General features: G+C 40.9%; 1 protein-coding gene across 2 annotated transcripts in view; it reads right to left on the reverse strand.

Moving 5' to 3' along the window:
• NALCN (sodium leak channel, non-selective) overlaps positions 1-21,738 on the reverse strand; it is a 307,320-nt gene that overhangs the window by 136,638 nt on the left and 148,944 nt on the right. The window lies entirely within an intron of this gene.

Consider the following 21,738-nt stretch of genomic DNA (forward strand, 5'->3'; position numbering starts at 1 on the left):
TTTAAAACATTTTTTTTTCAAACCAGAGTCAAGACCATGGAAGAAACCCCAAGACCAAAAATAAAGTAAAAGATAAAGTAAAATTGAATTAAATTAAAAAGAGCACTCAACAAAAGTCAACCAAATTCAAAGACTCATTCTTTCTCTGCAAAGATCTTTGGTTAGGGTCATTCCTATACATTTTTTTCTTATTAAATATATGCTTTTATATCCACCTTTGGTTTATGTTCTCTGTACAATAACCAAGAACTTCTTGAGAACTTATGATGCCATCTGGGAAAGCTGACAGTTGGAATTGAGTGGCTCTGAAAGAAACTGCTATAGACTTCAAGACAATGCAAGACATAAATCAAATTCTCAAGTATTGGGATTCCAAGAAATAAAGTCCAGGATAATAGACAGATGGACAGAGCCCGATAAGAGTTCTGTTACACTGATAGTTATCTTAGAGGCAAAATGGACTCGAAAGATAATATAACATGATTCATTCTTTTTGAAGATAAAGAAAGAGAGGCTTAAATCGGGCAATTAGCCCAAAGTCACTCTAGCAGTAACAGAAGTAGCACTAGGCATCATGATGTCAAAGCAAGTACTCTTTCCAAGTACTGCTTCCTGCCTTCAGTGAAGTCTTGAATCTACTACTTCCCAGACTTGATCACACAGTAAGCTCTTTTGGCAGTTTTCTTTATTAGGGATAATAAACTTTTTTGCAAGTGCAATGTTCAATGCCCAGCACATAGTGGGTCTGTATGAAGAAAGGAACAATGAATTGTTCAATGAATCTCAAACTAGGAGACACGTTTTTCCTCTGAGCCTTAGTCCATGTGTGAAACATTTAACTTCTTCTTGACTTAATTTTTCTATAATCTCATCACCCTACAAAGTGTTCTGTTTATGAAAGCAAGAAGTATGTTGTTACTGGTACTTGAGCACAGCATCAACAAGGACAGTTTAATACTTTCCTTGCCAGGGGTGCCTAAGCGAGTATTAGCTTTAATTCATCTTAAAAATGCTTCAGAGACGTTTTCAACACGTGGTTTAATGTCATAAGTGTGCCAGACCTATCACTGAGGGCAATTCTTTTTCCCCTGTATTTTTTTCTATTGAATATTTATTACATCTGAAGGTAAGGAAAACAAGTTCTGAAGATGATTCACATAAAAATATCAGATTGTAGACTTCTCTGGCAGTCCAGTGGTTAAGATGCCATGCTTCCACTGCAGGGTGCACAGGTTCAATCCCTGATTAGAGAACTAAGATCTCACACACAGGAAAAAAAAAAAAAAACCAGATTGTTGTATCTTCTTCAACAGAGATGTCACCAGTGTGAACGTGTGTGGACATCCAAACAGCTCAACAATGAAAGGGGGGAAAAGTCAAAACATCTACCAAGGCAAAAGGCATTTTCCTGGACATGGATTTCTTTCCCTAAAAGTGACAGGGAAACTTGTGATTAAATCCAGTAGATTCATCCTTGGTACCTAGAGGCCAGAAATTCAGGTGTACCTTTAAGTTTCTTGCGCAGAAACCTACCTAATTTGTTTTCATCTACAGCATGAGCTTTCATGGACACTCAGCCATCGTACATTCAGTGAAGGTTTGGGAACATGGAGCTATGGGTTTATAAACTGTTGCTGTGAGATCAGCAATGTGAGCAAGAACATTGGGTTACCCTCTAGTCTTTACAGAGTTCCAGAAGGAAAAAGTCTCATTTCTGCACAGCTCAGCCACCTGCAAGTATGTATTGTGAGATGCTGTGAATTATTATTACTATACTCTGTTCAACCATATTTACATTTTGCTGTTCAGTCATCACTGGGTCTTCCATGCTTGTTGGTACACTGACAATCAATAGATGGAGAGTCAATGAGTTGCCTATGAAAATATTGCTAAGTAATAATGTTATCCTGGTAATGTCCTAGGGTAATACTTCCTTCTCCAGGGCTCCAAATATTATGACACATTTGGTATTAGAAGGTAGATGTTCAAGCATTAGGTGGAGGCCCCTTACTTCTCACTAAGGTTTCAGGATCTGGCCCAGTTTAATTCACTTTATTGGAATTGCGGTGTTCTTATACAATTTTTAGTTTAGTTTTGTTTTGGTTGAGAGTTTCTGATTGTTTTTCACAAGTTCCTTGGGGAAAGAAATATAGACTTTCTTCCTTCTACTTCAAATTGCTTCCAGATTCTCAAAGATTTTTACAGATTGTCTGGCATAAATTTCACTTCTCTTCTCTTACAGATGTTCTTACTGGAGGCTTCGATTACCCAGAAACCTTTTTATTCTTTCCTTGGAGTTCTCTTACTACTGTTTTAATTTGGACTAATTACCTCCCCAACCATCAAAGCCTTCTTTTTTCATTTTATTTTATGGAAGTATAGTTGATTTGCAATGTGTGTTTAAGTTTTGCTGTACAACAAAGTGATTGAGTTATACATGTATATATCCTTTCCCATTATGGTTTATCACAGGATACTGAATATAGTTCCCTGTGCTCTACAGTAGGACCTTGTGTATCCATTCTATGTGTAAGAGTTTGCATATGCTCATCCCAAGCTCCCAAGCTTCCCCTTGCCCTTCCCTCTACCCCCTGCTTGGAAACTACACATCTATTCTCCATTTGTGAGTTGGCTTTTGTTTCATAGAAATGGTCATTTGTGTTGTATTTCAGATTCCGCCTAAGTGATATCATATGGTAGTTGTCTTCCTCTTTCTGACTTACTTTGCTTAGTATGATTATCTCTAGGTCAATCCATGTTGCTGCAAATGCAAAGCCTTCATTTTAAACTTCCTCATCTAGATCGCTTATTCCCTCCAATACAATGTCAGAAAGGGATCCCAGAAGCTCATGCCCATCATTGGTGGTGGCTTAGGCTCTCAGTTGTGTCTGACTCTTGCAACCCCATGGACTATAGCCTGCCAGGCTTCTCTGGCCATGAGATTTCCCAGGCAAGAATCCTAGAATCTTCCCAACCCAGAGGCTGGACTCACATCTGTGTCTCTTGCATTAGCAGGTGGGTTCTTTACTGCTGAGCCACTTGGGATTCCCATGTCCATCATTAGAATCCTGTTTCAATTTGTCGACTACATTTTTGTCTATGTTTTGTGGTCCCAGTACAAGGAGAATGGTTTGCAGGGAAAGAAGTATTGGCTGAGGCCATGGACAGTTAAGCTTGAAATATTAGGACTCAGACATTTCCCCACTGTGGGTAGATTCTGGAAATTTTTATTGCTGTCAAAGCCCACTGGCTTCCTCCCACATCACTTGCACCCCACTGACTCCAGGTGAGAACAAAGACAGGTTGATTCTGTTGGTCCTAGTCCTCTGGGTACCAGGAGAGGACAGCTGGTCTCCCCCACGCCTTTCTCCCCAGCTCCTGCTCCCTCCTGATTTCAATTTTCTTCTTTTCTCTTCTTCCTTTCACTCTGCTGAACTTTTGTTTATTATGGAAAAGCCTTAGTTTTTATAAATTATGACTGTTTTGCTTTTACTCACAAGCCTTCTTCCCAACTGGGAAAAATGAAAAATAAAAACACTCCAGCATTTTATCTTGCCTTTGGTAAAATGGGGTGAATCAATCACTTCTACACTTGTGGGAGATTCTTGATGTCTTTTCCAGGGCCCCGAGCCTGGAGCCTGAGGCTCCTCAAATTGAGGGAGATGGGCACATATTTTAGGATTTGCTTTTCCAATTTAATTTCAACTTCTGGAAAACAGGCTTCGGGCATGAACCTAGAGTGCACTTTCTCTCTCTCTGATCCTTTCTCTCTTTCTCCCCCTCTCTTTCCTAGTAGCTGCTATTCAAAGATAATGGTATGAAATTGCAGTCTTTTCTTTGTGGGGTGACTGCTAGTATCATTTTTTTCCAGGCTGGTAATGAACTGTTTTATTCATTTCTGCAGGTTCTCGGGACAGAAGATCTGTGATTTTTGCTATTTTACCCCTCACGTCCAATCTTACAGATGTAAATAGGGGTAAGCACTTTGTTTACAAGTGCCTCTTCTTTTCTGTGTCTAATGACATAATCACATATTAACCATCCCTGTGCAGGTCAGGCCCTGTTCACTCTGCAGGTGTCTGACTGCAGCTAATTGAATCAGAGATGAGCATTTAACCTGAGAATGGGCCAGCTGCACAGGATGTGATCTGGAACAAACAACCCTGCCGGTCAGGGAAGAGCAAACTCAATCAAAAACATCTCTAATGAATTTCAAGTGGAAGTTACAGGGGAAACTCACACTGTTAGCAGTAGGATCTGGAGGCATATGAATGAAAGGGGATTGGCTCTGCAGTTCGGCAGGAGCAACTTAGGGGTCATGACAAAGTCAGTTGTTGTTCAGTCCCTGAGTCGTGTCTGACTCTTTGCGACCGCATACACGGTAGCATGCCAGGCCTCCCTGTCCATCACCATCTCCCGGAGCTTACTCAAACTCATGTCCATTGAGTCAGTGATGCCATTCAGCCATCTCACCCTCTGTTGTCCCCTTCTCCTCCTGCCTTCAAGCCTTCCCAGCATCAGGGTCTTTTCCAATGAGTTGGCTCTTTCCATGAGGTGGCCAAAGGACCAGAGCTTCAGCTTCAGCATCAGTCTTTCCAATAAATATTCAGGGTTGATTTCCTTTAGAATTGACTGGTTTGAGGGACTAGGGAAGGTGCTAATACTCTTTTTTCAGACTTTTAAAAGTACCAGCTTTGCTGAGATATAGTTTAAATACCATAAAATTCACCTTTTGAAGTAGACAATTAAGGGGTTTCATTCCTCACAACTAAGGCCAGACTCTTTCCCCCCAAACTATGTACTCATAACAGTCACTCCCCATCACTCAACTCCGCAGCCTTCACCAACCAGCAAGTACCCTTTCTGCCCCCATGGATCTGCCTATTGTGAACCCTTGCTACAAATGGAATCATACAGTATGAGGTCAGGGTTCTGTATCAGCACTTCGTTACCTTTTATTGCCAAACGATGTTTCATTTGATGGACAGACCACATTTTACCTACTCATCAGTTGATGGGTATTTTGGTTGTTTTCACTTTTTGGCTACTATGTTGCTATGAACATTCATGTACAGATTTTTGCTGGACATAAAAATTACCTTATACCAATATAGTTTTACTGCATATTAAAATATATGCAAAACAGGTATTTACTTTAAAAAATCTTGACATTAAAAATTTTAAATGTGGTGAGGAATACAACTCAGGTTATTGACATTCAATTTTCCTTTTACAATATAATTTGCATGTATCTTATCTATCTTTAGCGGGTTTCCAGGACTCTTTCTTTGCAGAAGATGAGCCTTCAAAATGAAATCGGTTTGACAACTTATATAGTAGCGCAACCTTTTTTCGGAGGGTGTCCCTGCTGTGTCTTACTACCAGTCAGCCATAAAATAGAAGATCTGCCATGACAGTATTCACGGAGTGTAAAAGTGACGCCTCCTTCAGTTTTAATTGCCTTCATTATTCACCTACTCAGTCTCCTTGTTTCTTTTTTCCCACTGAAATAAAATGCAGAGGAGTTGTATCTTCTGAAAAACCTACCAGTCAAGACGGAGGAGTGGGTGGGCTTGGATTTGGTGTCTCCTCACAACTAGGGTGTCTGCCGGACGTGGGGTGGGAGGACCTCAATGCCCAAGGGGACCCAAGGAATCCTCGAAGGACCAGCAATTGTTTAATTAATTAAATGAGAAATCGTGTTTACAGTGAAAAAACCCACTGATTGCATGATTTAATATTTTGTTGTGTAGTTTCTTTCATTTAAAACTTCTCAACGATTCAAAGTTTCAACAGTATTTAAAACGACATCAATATACAGTACGTGTTGGACATACCTCATGCTGGAGTTAAATTTCCAAAACGTACACTGGTTGGAAAAATCATGACTGACAAGATCAAGATCTTACTGAGAGTTAAGGGTTGGGGAAAACCAAGAAAAATGACATTACATGTATTTAAAAGTTGCCCAATGGCTCAATGGTAAAGAATCCACCTGCCAATGCAGGAGACATAAGAGACATGGGTTTGATCCCTGACTCAGGAAGATCCCCTGGAGGAGGAAATAGCTATCCACTCCAGTATTCTTGCCTGAAATATCCATGGACAGAGGAGCTTTGTGGGCTCCAGTTCATGGGTTGCAAAGATTCAGACACAACTGGTAGACTGCTACAGCACAGTACAATATTTAAAAACCTACAGTAAATAAAAACTCTTTAATTAAGAGTCACCACTTACTGCAACTAAACTAAGTCATCCATAAACATAAATACTATGGATTTGAAATCTGGAGTAAAATCATAGTGGTGGTGGTGATTTAGTTGCTAAGGCATGTCCAACTCTTGCAACCCCATGGACTATAGCCTTCCAGGCTCCTCTCTCCATGGGATTCTCCAGGCAAGAATACTGGAGTGGGTTACCATTAATGCTAAAGCCACTGGCAGTAGCCATTTCTTTATTTCAATTTCACCCTGTCTCATTTAGATGGAACTTCATGGCCTATCAATTCAAATACACTTTTTCAGTCCTGCAAACTCCATCTCCCTTTTTGCCAAACTCTCAGGAAGCATGCTAACTCCTAGGTGAATCTAACTCTCCAGGTCTGCACCACTCCAGCTCCCACACTGGCTCCATATGGAAACAGGCTCCCTTCCACCTTGGCCTGCAAAGAGGCCCCCACACTGCCTAGCCTTGGGCTTTGCAAAACTTCTCATCTGAGCTAATCTTGTCCACCTCATCTCTGTCCTCACTTTCAAGAGACGCCCTCCCAAGAAGGGACAGTCAAATGAGAGCCATTTAAAACAGAGCCTGAAAAACTTTCCATGGTGGTAGTGGCTGAGAATCCGTCTTGCAAAATGTAGGGGACACAGGTTCGATCCCTGGTCGGGGAACTAAGTCCCCACCTGACGTAGGGCAACTAAGCCCTGGCACCACAACTACAGACAGGGTGCTCTGCAAAGAAAGACCGGACACAGGCACAGGTAAAGAAATACGTATTTAAAAATAAAATATAAAATAGAGGCTGAATGGGCAGAGGATAAAGACCTTGGCCCTGCGTGAGTTTCAGGGTAGGGAGGCAAAGTACCAAGTGTTGAGCTCTGCCGTCACAGAGGCTGAGTTTGGATTATATTTTTAAGAAGATATTTCCTTTAGATCCATGAAAGTGTGACAGTGATACTGACAGCATCATGTTATTTCATCTCGGAACTAAGTGACTCCAAGATAACTTCTACCTGTAAGTGTCTACTATTCTGTGTGTGAGTGCATGTGTGTGTGTGTGTGTGTGTGTGTGCCTTTAAGTGTGTGCACTCAGTCGTGTCTGACTCTTTGCAACCCCATGGACTGTAGCCTACCAGGCTCCTCTGTCAATGGAATTTTCCAGGCAAGAATACTGGAGTGGGTTGCTATTTCCTTCTCCAGGTGGTCTTCCCAATCCAGGGATTGAACCAGCATCTCTTCCATCTCCTGCATTGGCAGGTGGATTCTTTACCACTAGGGCCATCTGGGAAGCCCATGTCTACTATTCTGCTTTGTCTTAGTTGGTACTGGCAGTCAACTGGAAAACTTTGATTGTATACAGTATGTTTTCTAGTCTATTTACTCAGACTATACCTTGACTATAAAAACTATAGAAGAAGGTTACACTAAATGTTTTGACACTATATTTACTATAAGTTAACTTTTAGTGCTGTCGGGGACAAGAGAATTTATTGAATAAAAAGTAAAAATCACAGTGTTGGTAAGTGGACTGAAAGTACGGAGCTAAATAAAATAAGAGCTGGGTGAGCTCTAAGCCATCACATATACTAGAATCTTAAATCGAATATTGGTTCAGTTTTGTTGTAGGGCTTGGAGTTTTGAAGAGTTATTAGTGACTTTCAGGTTATAAAACTTTTAAAGTTCTCTCTCTCTATGTACGGACTTCCCTGGTAGCTCAGATGGTAAAGAATCTTCCCCACGATGTGGGAGACCCGGATTCGATCCCTGGGTCAGGAAGATCTCCTGGAGAAGGCAATGGCTACCCGCTCCAGTATTCCTGCCTGGAGAATTCCATGGACAGAGGAGCCTGGTGGGCTAACTGCACAAAGAACTGAATACAACCGAACGACTCACTTTCTCTATGTATGACTCTCTCTATGAGAGATGAATTCTCTTGGAATTTGAAATCTGTTGAGATCAACTACCCTTGCTGTTAATAGAAGCAAAACATTAAAAATGTTAATTTTTTTTGGTAAAATGATTACGCCTTATTGCTTGTGACTCAGAAGGAAATAAAGTTGAAACTGGTGGTTTCAATTAATTCTGACTCTCTTTTATGCTGGTAAGAAAGACCAAGCAGTTCTTTTCCTTTTATTTCAAAATGAACCCACATTATTTATTTGGCTTTTACTATTTCTAAAATATGCCTGTTGCTAGCATTCCATTTAAGTGAATTAAAATGGGGGTGGGGGAAGTCTGTTCATTGGTCAAATTTTAGACTACTATGGAAAAGTCTTGCTGAATCTAGACTAATGTAATTGGCTTTAAATGTCAAAATGAGCTTGAATGTAATTAGAAGCAAAGCAGAAATCAAAATGTTATGCTTATTCCAGCAGCAAATTACTCTAAGTAGAGTCTACACTTAAATATAATTTCAAGAGTGAAAGGAAAGATGGGAGAAACTCATTTGCAAAAACCAGAGCATCTTTTTCTAGTTATGAAAGTGGATGTGGGTATACCTGATCATCACTTTTCTTACAAATGTCCATGCTTGGGTTGACTTCTAATGTATAACAGTGTAACTGACCATGTGGACAAAACCATGAATTTGTACAGCAAGAACAAATTTTTTTCAGGGCAATATTTAAAAACATGAGAAGAGACACTGAACCATGACCAGCACTGATATGGTGCTTAGCAGCCCCCAAGGTCGTTCATTGTCCATTATTTAGAGTGATTTTAACAATGATCTTGTGTTACTCGCTGTACATTTTACAGATGAGGAACCGAAGTATGCAGGCCTTAAATGATTGACTCAGGCTTGCAGGCAGCAAGCGGTGTTGCTGGGTCTTTAGGCTGGAATCTGTGGATTTCAAATTCCTTCTGTGTTTTTGGACATTACAGGTAACAAGACACCTTTAAGATCTAGTCATTGCTGATCTCCTTTCCTTAACTAAATTGCTAAAACAAACAATATGCTAGACTAAATCATATTTAAAATTATTACCCCTTTGTCAAGTATAGTACTGAGTGTGTATCTGAAACTATATTATGCTCAGCTCATTAATGAAAATTAGACATCTCCAGTATTTTTTCTTTTTTGCTAAAATAAGCTTCACTCATTACTTTTCCCAAATGAAAAGGACACAACCTTTTCATTTTCATGAGGATCTAAAATTACAAACTGTCTTTTAATAATAAAAATATTTCAATAATTTCAGACTTAAATGTTAAAGTTTCTGTATTAGAAACATTCATCTTAAAGAAAAAAGATGGAAATGAACTGAATGAACTTATATTTTCCCCCTAACAATCTTTTTTGCAGAGTATGATATTTTTAGTTGAAAGGTATATATTTCCCAGCGATTATGTTAAAATAATTCTGAAATGCAACAATCTAGCTGTGAAACAAACAGCTGTGAAAATGAGACCTGGAGATTTATGCAAATAGGAAACTTCTGAATTAATTTCCTTCATAGAACACACTGTCAAGTTTCTTGGAGTATTTATGCCCTATTTCTTAATTAGTGATTTTGCTAATGTCAGTCATATTAAATTTTCATAATGTAAATGACGCATTTCAATGGCAAATACACGCTATAAAATTGCAGATGAAAGTTGATATTTTACTATGGGTGCAACAGGGATTTAGTAACATACAGAATAGACAGTATTCCTAAGAACAGACGTATGTCTTATTGTGAAATAAAATTGAGGGTTTATTAAGAAAACTGTAACCATGATACCACTGAGTTTACACAGGTATTTCTCAGTGTTTTCCTACTATCTATTTGTATACCTATGCTCAAGAAGAAGGGTTTTCTATTTGGCTTCAAATAGAAAGCAGCATCAATCAGAAAGTGCTTATATTTTTGCATACTAAAAACCCCTACATTTTAGAAATGGAGTTTGTCTATTTTTTGCTCTGTTTTAATGGGCTTTGATTTCTTGTTTGTCTTCACTCCAAATTCACAAATAGAAAGCTTTACTGCAAATTATATTGTCTGCTCTTTTCTACTGCAAACATAAATTTCAAAGTCTTGCTTCTTTTTTTTTTTTCCTTTTTATTTGGCCATTCCACGTACTATGTGGGATCTTAGTTCCCTGAGCAGGGATCAAACCCACGCCCCCTTCGTTGGAAGTGCAGAGTCTTAACCACTGGATAACCAGAGAAATCCCTTTGCTTCTGTTTGGATAGTGCTTATTTAATACTCTTGGAGAAGGAAATGGCCACTCACTCCAATATTCTTGTCTGGAAAATCCCATGGACAGAGGATCCTGGTAGGTTCCAGTCTATGAGGTCACGAAGAGTCAGACACGACTGAGTGACTATTTAACACTCTAATGCCTTGAAAATAAAGTTGATGGTTGCTTACCAAAATATTTAATTGTAAAAAAAATATTTAATTGTAATGGCTTGACTTCAATAAAGCTGATTTTATAAGTCATAAACTAAAATTTGTCTTATTATATAACTGAGTCTTATACAATTTGCATATCCCTTATATCTATATCCATATTTTTCTTCAGTTACAATTTACCAGCTAATGTTCTTGTCATTTAAAAAAATGAGATTTTTTTTTTTACTGATGCATAATTATATGAGCACCGAAGAACTGAGGCTTTTGAACTGTGGTGTTGGAGAAGACTCTTTCGAGTCCCTTGGACTGCAAGGAGATCCAACCAGTCCATTCTAAAGGAGATCAGCCCTGGGTGTTCTTTGGAAGGAATGATGCTAAAGCTGAAACTGCAGTACTTTGGCCACCTCATTCGAAGAGCTGACTCATTAGAAAAGACTCTGATGCTGGGAGGGATTGCGGGCAGGAGGAGAAGGGGACGACAGAGGATGAGATAGCTGGATGGCATCACCGACTCGATGGACATGGGTGTGGGTGGACTCTGGGAGTTGGTGATGGACAGGGAGGCCTGGCATGCTGCGGTTCAAGGGGTCGCAAAGAGTTGGACATGACTGAGCGACTGAATTGAACCTGCCTCCATTGTTTTAAACCAAGAAACCATTCATTGTACAAGATTTGAAAATACCATAAGGTATGAAGAATAAAATAAATTACTTTCAATTCAAATAAAAGGTTGTATATCTTTTTTAGAATTTGTTGTCAAACTTTAAAATTCTAACAGTTTTTTCCCCCAGGGATATATATATACTGGCAATAAAACTGAATCCAGCTGTAAATATAGTATTATATTAGGCTTCTTTACTTAATTTTTAGTTATTATCATTTATATCATGCATGACTAACCTCATTAATTATTCTGTAAAAATTGATCTTTGATAACTATAATATGCCATTATTTCCAAAGTCTACTTAGACATTCTATTATGACATGACTTTAAATTTGCTTTAAAATTTTCACAATGGTGAATAATGCTACAAAGGGCTTTTTTTTTTTTTTTTTTTTTACTTTATCTTATCATGTTTCCTGGACATTAACCTTTTAACACTGATGCATAGAGAAGATGTTGGGAAGGCTGGACAGAGTCCTCTGCAGAAGTAGGCAGTTATACCCAAGAGGTAGGCAGTGGGGCAAGAACGAATCTACACATCATTCATTAAATGGTCCTGTGTTTAGTCCCAGATGTGGAATAGTGAATGGGAAGCTATTACTATTTCAGATTCTGGCAGTAATCTTCTCTGTAATAGAATTTCTTACTTTTTGCATTTTTGTTGAAAGTTGCAAAGGACTGACTAAAAAGAACAGTATAAACCAGAATGGGAACTGATTTTCAAACTTTCAGTCTAAAATACAGAAAACTGAATATTTAGTGTCCAGCTAATGCCGCAACCTTTTACTGAGGGACCCTTTTATGTTGGGAGGAGAATGGGACAACAGAGGATGAGATGGTTGGATGGCATCACCAACTCAATGGACATGAGTTTGAGCAAACTCCAGGAGATACTGAAGGACAGGGGAGTCTGGTGGGCTGCAATCCATGGGGTCACAAAGGGTTGGATACGACTTAGTGACAGAACAACAACAACTGTGATTACTGCTAGGAATTTAGTATTTCATGCTAAGAAGTTAGAGTTCCATGCCACTTAAGAACACTAACTGCTATTGCTTGCTGATTCCCTTTTTCACTGTCAGTACGATGTTAACTAGTCTGATACTATTATATCCTTTGACCTTCTCAATAATCCTCTAAAATACTTACTACTGTTCTTTTTTCATTGATGGGAAATTGTACATTTCCACGAGAGAATCGTTGAAGTGTCTGACTATAGATTGTATATTTTGTAGGCAAGACTCAACAAAGTATTAAAATATAATCAGCTTTTCATTAGTAAAAACATATGCCCACAGAAGCTCATCTTAACTGGAGGAGACACAGAATATTCCTCATTTATGACTCTCACTGATTTTTGAAGATGGTACAATGGAGTAGGCTGATTATTAAAATAATATTAATGGAACATGGCAACTATTAGAAAGGAAAACTGCAAATAAGACAATTGGTTGAAAACTACCAAAATATGATGAGGAACAAAAAAAAAAAGTTCACCCCAGTGAGTATGCTTCTTGGATCAGGGTAGGAATTGTGGATGCTTTATCCAAGGAATGTAATAATTCCTTGTATTGCAGCTCTGCAGTCAGTGATACCAACACACAGCCCCAGGAAAAGGCCATGTCTGTGTGATTCACCCTTTATTAAAGTTGTCCTCCAAGAGGAAGAACACAGGATATTATTTTATCACTATGCCACTGATGAATTACCAAAAAATAAATTCAAATAGAAGCCAAAGAAGCTTGTATGCTACAGCAGTATGGAAATAGAGTTAATTTTTCAGTTTTTTTGAGCTATATACTGCATTCAGTTCAGTCGCTCAGTCCTGTCCGACTCTTCGCGACCCCATGAATCGCAGCACGCCAGGCCTCCCTGTCAATTTAAACCAAATTGCTAGTCTCTATTGCAGGGCCATGTCCAGACATGGATGACAATTTGGCTTAAAGCCTCAGAAGAGACTGACTTTATGAGATAGTGGAAGATTTGACACAATAATGACCACACAGATAAAATTAAAAAAAAAAATCACCTCCCTTACTGCCCTGAAGATGCCAGAAATTCCTCAAGTGATTGTAAATTTTTGTCTTTGGTCAATAAAAGTGAGTTTTGTTCAATGAAAAACCTCCTCAGAGAAACAACATTTCTTCCAGTGTAAACTCCCTCAAAATAGCCCTTCCACCATTCTCCAGGAAAATAAAGAAAGAGTAAACATCTTCACTGGCTCCCCTGTGTCACCATCTGGACCTCAGAAGGCACCCAACGGTCTGGCTCCAGCCCAAACCTGTAGTTCCTTTCACCCGTCCCTCCCCGCCCCGTGATTCTCCACGCCTTGGACTGACTCACGCTGCTTTCCTTACATGGAAAACTTTCATCTAACACCATCACCCAAATCCTCTAGGGGAATCAGATTTACCCCTGATGACAACTCTTCACAAAGCTTTGCAGTCTTCCTTCCCTGGAAGCAATCTCTCCCTCTCTTATTAAAACAAAATGATATTTGGAAGCACGACCCATAGCCCATAATAAGGTTCCTAGGATTTTTAAATACACTCTAGGGTATCTCTGATATTACTTTACAGCCGACTCCATCTGCTTGGGCACATTTCACCTTCTGGCTTGACTTCTTTCCTGTGCGTCTACTGTGGGGTGAGTTGAGTTCCTTCATAAATCTCAACTCTGCTGTAAGTGAAAGTTAGTACCTTTGGGCATGCGTGGGAAAGGCATAGCTCCATCCCATGGAGGATGCTGTCTGAATTATAAACCACAACAAAAGAGGCACACCATCTCTTTAGTCTTCATTGTGGGTGGGTGGATGCCTGCAATATTTGCGGGAAACTTTTGGTATGCAGCAGATGAAAGTGAAAGTGTTAGTCACTCAGTCATGTCCGACTCTTTGCGACCCCACGGATTGTAGCCTGCCAGGCTCCTCAGTCCATGGAGTTGTCCAGGCAAGTATACTGGAGTGGGTTGCTATTTCCTACTCCAGGGGATCTTCCTGACCCAGGGATCGAACCCAGGTGTCCTGCATTGTGGGCAGATTCTTCACCATCTGGGCCACTAGGGAAGCTGACGCAGCAGATGAGGGGAGTATAAATATGAGGATATAAGAATCAAAGTGGACATAATAGCTGTAATGCAAACAAATGCAAAGAGATGTACAAATAGGAGGATATAAGAATCAGATGGAGGTAATATCTGTAATGCAGACAAATGCAAAGACACGTGAGGCTGCAGATGGGAAAGACAGGCCTGAGGAAGCCTGGCCTCAGGCCGTGCCTAGAGAAAAAAAGTTACAGCTGTCTGTCGAAAGACAGTCCAAAAACTGGCTCTCTTTTTTTTTCCTGGTCTCAAAAATTTATTACTGCAATTCCATCTCTGATCACACATGTGAAAAAGTGATTTAAAAACCACAGGGAATTCTAGATGACACACAGCAAACATCCTATAAAAGGCTTAGTTAGGACCCCAGGGGGACTTCCCTGGGGGTCCAGAGGCTGAGACTCCACATTCTCAATGCAGGGGGACTGGGTTCGATCCCCAGTAGGGGAACTAGATTCCACACGCTGCAACTAAAGATCTTGCTGTCTGCAACTAACACCCGACACAGTCAAATTAATTAATTTCAAAAAGCGCCTCCAGGAATATAATGGAAATCCCAGGACCAAGAATTAACAGGTAGCTGGAGTCTAGAAAAGGCACCTTCCCTATGGGATTTATAAGCTCTGCTAGGCTTTGGTTTTTAACATCATGTCAGGCACAAGGGGCAAAGTCACAGACTCCTGAAAGGTGAAGACTGCTGAGCTTAATATTTATTCGGCTTCACTGGAAGTTGACCAGAAGAAAATTCAATGCCAAAAGGAGGTGAAAAGGGAGCGTGTGTGACCTTGACCTGGGCGAGGAATTGTATGACGACACAGCTGGCACTGCAAACCACGGGGAATGGACAGACCAGCCAAGAAACGATCCTGTGACGATGGGTCAGACAAACAGAAATGAGATCGCTCCCTATCTTGCAGCAGCCACACAAATCAATTCAGATTAAAGGAAGAGCTAAGTGTTTAAATGTCCTGAATAGTCATTGGAAGGACTGATGCTGAAGCTAAAGCTCCAATACTTTGGCCACCTGATGCAAAAAACTGACTCACCGGAAAAGACCCCGATGCTGGGAAAGATTGAGGGCAGGAGGAGAAGGGGACGACAGAGGATGAGATGGTTGGATGGTATCACCGACTTGATGGACATGAGTTTAAGCAAGTTCCAGGAGTTGGTGATGGACAGGGAAGCCGGGTGTGCTGCAGTCCATGGGGTCGCAAAGAGTCAAACACGACTGATCGACTGAACTGACTGAAATGTTTAAAGCAAAACAAAGCCTGACAAGACCAACTGCTGCTGAACTGTGAAGTTGAGAACATTCCCAGATATTGCTGATGCCAGATAAATTGGTGAAAGTACTCTGGAATGCAAGTTTGCCACTATTAAAGTGGACGATACCTTTGTTCTAAGACCCAGAAATTCTATTCTTAGCTACTGCTGCTGCTGCTTAGTCACTTCAGTTGTGTTCGATTCTGTGCAACCCTATGGATGGCAGCCTGCCAGGCTCCTCTGTCCATGCGGATTCTCTAGGCAAGAGTACTAGAGTGGGTTGCCATGCCCTCCTCCAGGGGAATCTTCATGACCCAGGGATCAAACCCAGGTGTCCTGCACTGCAGGCAGATTCTTTACTGCCGAGCCACCAGGGAAGCCCCATTCTTCGCTACATACCCTTAAAATATTTTCACATGTGCAGAGTTCACATGGGTATGAGCTAACATGCAACGTGCAGAACAGCAGCACTATTTGGAGTTGCAAAATACCAGAAACAAACATCTCAAACCTGCAAGCATGAGTTTTCTATTTCTCTGTAATAAATGACCACAAATTTAGTGGCTCACTCAACACTCACTGATTATCCCACAGTTTCCGTAGGTCAGAGGTGTGGTGCTGAGTAACGTAATGTGTGTGTGCTCAGTCGCATCTGAATCTTTGTGGCCCCATGGACTGTAGCCCACCAGGCTCCTCTGTCCATGGGACGCTCCAGGCAAGAATACTGGAGCAGGTTGCCATTGCCTGCTGTAGGGGATCTTCCTGATCCTGGGATTAAACCCGAGTCTCCTGCACTGGCAGGCAGGTTCTTTACTACTAGTGCTACCTGGGAAGCCCCTCGAGACTCTCTGGTTGTGGAACATGGGCTTAGTTGCTCTGCAGCATGTGGGATCTTAGTTCCCTTACGAGGGATTGAACCCACATCCCCTGAGTTGCAAGGCAGATTCTTAACCACTGGACCACCAGGGAAATCCCAAGAAGTATGGGCAGGATTTAATTGGGTTCTCTGCTCAGAGTCTCAGAGGCTGAAATCAGGGTGTAAGTTGGGCTGTGCTCATCTGGAACTTGGGGGTCTTCTGCCCTCGCTCAGGTTGTTATCAGAATTCCTTTCCTGTGGATGTAGGCTTGAGGATCCTGCTTTCTTGCTCAGAGCCTCTAGAAGCCACCCTCAGGTTCCGGCCACACGGCCCTTCACAACATGGAAGTTTACTTCTCCAAAGCCAGCTGGAGACCCTCTCCTGCTTTGAATCACCCTCTTCAGGAAGGACCCAGTGCCTGGGATGAGGTCAGACCCACCCAAGATAACCTCCTTTTTGACTGACTTCAGTTCAGTCCCTAGTAACTTGTTCACAGGGGCGAAAGCCCGTCATATTCACAAGTCCTGCCCAAACCCAATGAGAAGAGATTATGGAGAGAGTCAGGTCTCTTGATGGACCATTTTAGAATTCACCTGCCACACAAAAGAATGGGGAAATTAACTGTGCACAGCCTCTATGAATATTACACTATATATATATGTGTGTGTGTATACATGTGTCTATACATACATACATGTTGTTGTCATTGTTCAGTCATTAAGCCATCCGACTGTTGCCTGACTCTTTGTGAGCCTGTGGATTGCAGCATGCCAGTCCTCCTCTGTCCTTCACTATCTCCCAGAGTTTGCTCAATTTCACATCCATTGAGTCAGTGATGCTATCTAAACATCTCATCCTTTGGTATCCCCTTCTCCTTTTGCCTTCCATCTTTCCCAGCATCATATGATGCAATGTACAGTTGCATATTATACCCCAAGAGAAATACATAAAATATAGCTACATCATGTACTCATTCGTATTGGTAAATCTCACAGAGTGCTGAGCCAAAAAAGCAATTAGCAGGAGAAACGGTCCAGTATTAGGACACATAAGGCGAATTTAAATCACACGAAAAGGCAGGCGAGTCTCAGTTGATGCCTATACGTGCGTTAAAAGTGTACAGGGATGAACAAACATCAAGTTCAGAAAAGTGGTTCACTATGGGAAAGGGGGGAGAGAGATGAGGGGATGGGGCTCCAGGACTTCAGATCCATTGCTAACCTGCTTTTTTTTTTTTTAATAAGATGATTTATTGATTTACTTTTGTGGTCACTCCACGAAGCATGTGGGATCTTAGTTCCCCAACCAGGGATTGAACACACACGCCCTGGACTGGAAGCTTGGAGGTCTTACCCACTGGACCATCAGTGAAGTCCCATTAATCTGCTTTTTAAACTGCATATGGCCACAGAAGAATACATCTTATTATTCTCTATATACCTTTGCATGCCTCTAATAGATCGTGAAAAAAATGAAAAAATACATGGAAGACTGTAAAACAATAGAAACAAAAATTAATAAAGATTTCAGCAATATCAGTTGAACTAATTATCCCTTTGAACATAAACCCCAAATGTATGAAAAATGTAGTCAGATCCTACATCTTGCAAATGTTGAAAAAAAATAAAGGGACAAGTTGTTTCTTCAAATTCTCAGTAATTCTTTCAATGCAACTAAAAGCATGATTAGCCATTCTGGTGGTGAAAGGAAACAGGAAAATTAATTTGTAATTAAGTGTTTAATAGTATTTACTTCTTATATTATATAACCCCTTTGGACATGATTTTATAAGTGAAAATTCAATAGAGCAAGTAATTAGCATTTAGAGAATGCAAATTAAGAAAACTTATATCAAATAAATAATATTAAAATTCAAGTTCCTGGGGAGAATGGATATACACACACATATACATATATATGGCTAAGTCCCTTTGCTATTCATCTGAAACTATCACAACATTGTTAATCAGCTATACTCCAATACAAAATAAAAAGTTAAAAAAAAGAAAGCTGGATGATTATTCTCATTCAAATGTAATTTGCAATTGAATTAAATTTGGGGTCTGATTTAGAAAAAAATTCAATTACCTGTGTTATGGAGGGTAGTGTATTATTATTTATGAATAAAAACTAGGCCTACTTACTATTATTTTAGTAGGAAATTAAAAGGAATAAAGATATCGATCTGGTTAAAGATCTACAGTGGATGTTTATTCCAAGTATTTATTATTATTTTGATTTTGATTTTTTGTTCATCATGGGGTTTTTTTGCATCGATTTTGACTTTTACTTATTTTTTTGGCCACGCCCTGTAGCATTCGAGATCTTAGCTCCCCAACCAGGGATCGAACCCTTGCTTCCTACAGTGGAAGTGTGAGGTCTCTATTGCAAGTATTTTAGCAACATACTAAAGTTGCTTTGTATACTAAGTGGAAGGATAAACAGAACAAAACCGTAGTCACTCCACCGCTGCTCTGCAAATAGCTTCATCAGTACCATCTCTCTAGATTCCACATGTACACATTCATATACAGTAACTTGGCTTTTCTGTTTTTGAGTTATTTCACTTTGTATAATAGGCTCTCGACTGGCACAGGGCGGGAAGGAGAGGGTGGGCTGAATGAAGAGTGGCGTGGAAACATATACATTACCGTGTGTAAAAGAGGTAACCAGTGGGAGTTTGCTGTATGCCCCAGGGAGCTCAAGGGAGGGCTCTGTGGTGACCTAGAGGCATGGGATGGGGTGGGAGGTGGCAGGGAGGTTCAGGAGGGAGGGCACATATGTATATCTATGGTTGATTCATGTTGATGTACGGCAGAAACACAATATTGTAAAGCAATTATCTTCCAATTAAAAATAAATAAAATTTTTAAAAAAAGAAAAAAAAAACTGTAGTGAAACTGTGCACAGAAGCTTCGGTCAGGCAACCACAAGAAAATGCCAATTGTTTTTGTCTTTGCTACAGAAAGCTGGGTGGCAACCTGCCTAGAGCAAGCTCCTGACCTGTATGGGTTGTTCCTTCGCCAAAAGCTAATCTAATCGTTCTTATAATATAACCTATTAGTCCCAACAAAGGAGGAACAGCGGGATACTGCCTCACAGCAGGACTTAATCTCGTTATTTCTACTTAGCAAAGTGTCTGCTTGGTCCAAATTAGAAGAGAAAGTTATTGGCTTGAGATGACAAAGTTGTTTTATTAAATTGCATCAATATGTCATTCTCTCTTTTCTCACTGGAAACATTTAGGCTCCTCTCCATATCCAGGGTTTCTGCTGAGGCTCCACCGGCTGTTTCCCCTCTCTCTGCTTTCCAATGCTACACATCCCATGACACAGTGGTTTTTGTTTTTTAACGCTTCTCTATTTATTTGGCTGTGCCGAGTCTAAGTTGCAGCATGCGGGATCTTCAGTTGCGGCATGTGCAATTCTTAGTGGGGGCATGTGGGATTTAGTTCCCTGACCAGGGATCAAACCTGGGCCCCCTACTTGGGGAGCATGGAGTCTTAGCCACTGGACCACCAGGGAAGTCCCAACACAGTGTTAGTAAGTGCTCTGGGAGGTGTCAGGAGGGGAGATCACAGTGCTGCCAACTTCAAGATACTTGTAATATAAGTAGAGGAGAAGAGACTTCGCATGCGTGTTGACAGCATGCGACAGAAGGAACCATAAAAAGAGGGAAAGCGAGAGTCCAGTATGTGCCAGGCCCTATGCTGGCTTCCTGGCAGGTCCCATTTGAGCATCTTGGAAAGAAGCTGGGGCCCAGCTGCTGCTAGGAGAGAAAATAGACACCAGACCCCATCCTTCCCTGCATCTATCTACATCCCCTATTTGCACAAGACATACAGGAGCTCTGGAGGCAGAGAGGAAAGAGAGAAATCTTCTTCAGGTTTTGGGGCTGAGTATTATCGTAGTTTCTGTGGCTGTCCCCCAGTACCCATTTCTTCCCCCTATGATGAATCCAAGACAATCACTTAGACTCCAGCCATCGTGCAGTGATTTGTTCAGTAATGACCAAGTGACCCAATCCTGCTGATGAGAGATAAGAGCTTGTTTGTAGGGTGGGGCATGGAGGTTGTGGGGGAGAAGGTACTGGAAAAGGTGACCTTGCTTCTAAGGAGGAGACCTGGGTGGAGACGATGTCCTTCTTCTTAGAGATTTTATCATGAAGCCCAGAAATGGTGCATCCATTTTGTTCACACAAAGATATCACACAGAGAAGGAAACTACATTGGTTTGCTAGGATTGCTGGTACCTACAACTAGGTGGTTTCAAACAATGGGAATGTATTCTCATAGTTCTGGAGGCTATGGCAGTCAGAAATCAAGCTGTTGGCAAGACCACACTTCCTCTGAAGCCTCCCTCGGAAGGGTTTCCTTGCCTCTTCTGCTTTGGGCTCTTGCTAGCAATCCTTGGGGCTCCCTGGCTTGTAGATGCCCTGCCAGTCACATGGCCACCTTCCCCATGCGCTTCTTCACATGGTCTTCTCTCCGTGTATGTCTGTGTGGGTGTCAAATGCTCCCTTTTGTATGGAATGTCGGCCATATTGGATCAGAGTTCACTCTAAGGATCTTCTTTTAACCTGATCACTTCTATTTCCAGATAAGGCCACATTTTTGGGATCCTGGGGGGTTAGAACTTCAGCATGTCTTTAGGGGCATGTAAGTCAACTCATGACAACACCTGAGAGAATTTTCATGGAAGATTCAGAGTCCTGGCTTCCTAAAGTCTACCTAATCTCTTGAATTTTGTGACATGAATTTCCTAATTATTTAAGACAGTTGGAGTCAATTTTCTACTACTGGCAGCCAAAGCATTCTGACAGAATTACACTAACACTGCTGATGGGAGAAGGGTGAGGGGCATGATGGAGGCTAAGGGGGTTCCCAGAGCTGTGGACAACAGTGAAGAAGGAATCTGACCTGGTGAGCTAATAAGGCATGGGAGGATCAGAGAGGTTTGCTTTGGTCCAGCATCATTATTCATTCTTCATTCAAACATCTATTCACCAGCTACCCTGTGGCAATGGTTGTGCTGAACAGGGAGGATTTAAATGAGCAAGATGGACACCATCAGGATGGACTTCCCTGATGGTCCACTGGTTAAAACTCTGAGCTTCCACCACAGGGACTATGGGTTTGATTTCTGGTTGGGGAACTAAGATTTCACATGCTTCACAGCATTAAAACAAACAAACAAAAAAAAGACGGACACATCTCTGCCTTTGAAAGTGATGCTGGAGGAGATCCTGAAATCTGAGTCCAAAGAGGTAAGTGGGGCCAGAGATGAAAAGATACTG

The sequence above is a fragment of the Bos grunniens genome, chromosome 12 (genome assembly GCF_055505025.1).
Source record: "Bos grunniens cultivar Pamir isolate PY7600 chromosome 12, Bosgru_T2T1.0, whole genome shotgun sequence".
Taxonomy (NCBI): Eukaryota; Metazoa; Chordata; class Mammalia; order Artiodactyla; family Bovidae; genus Bos; species Bos grunniens.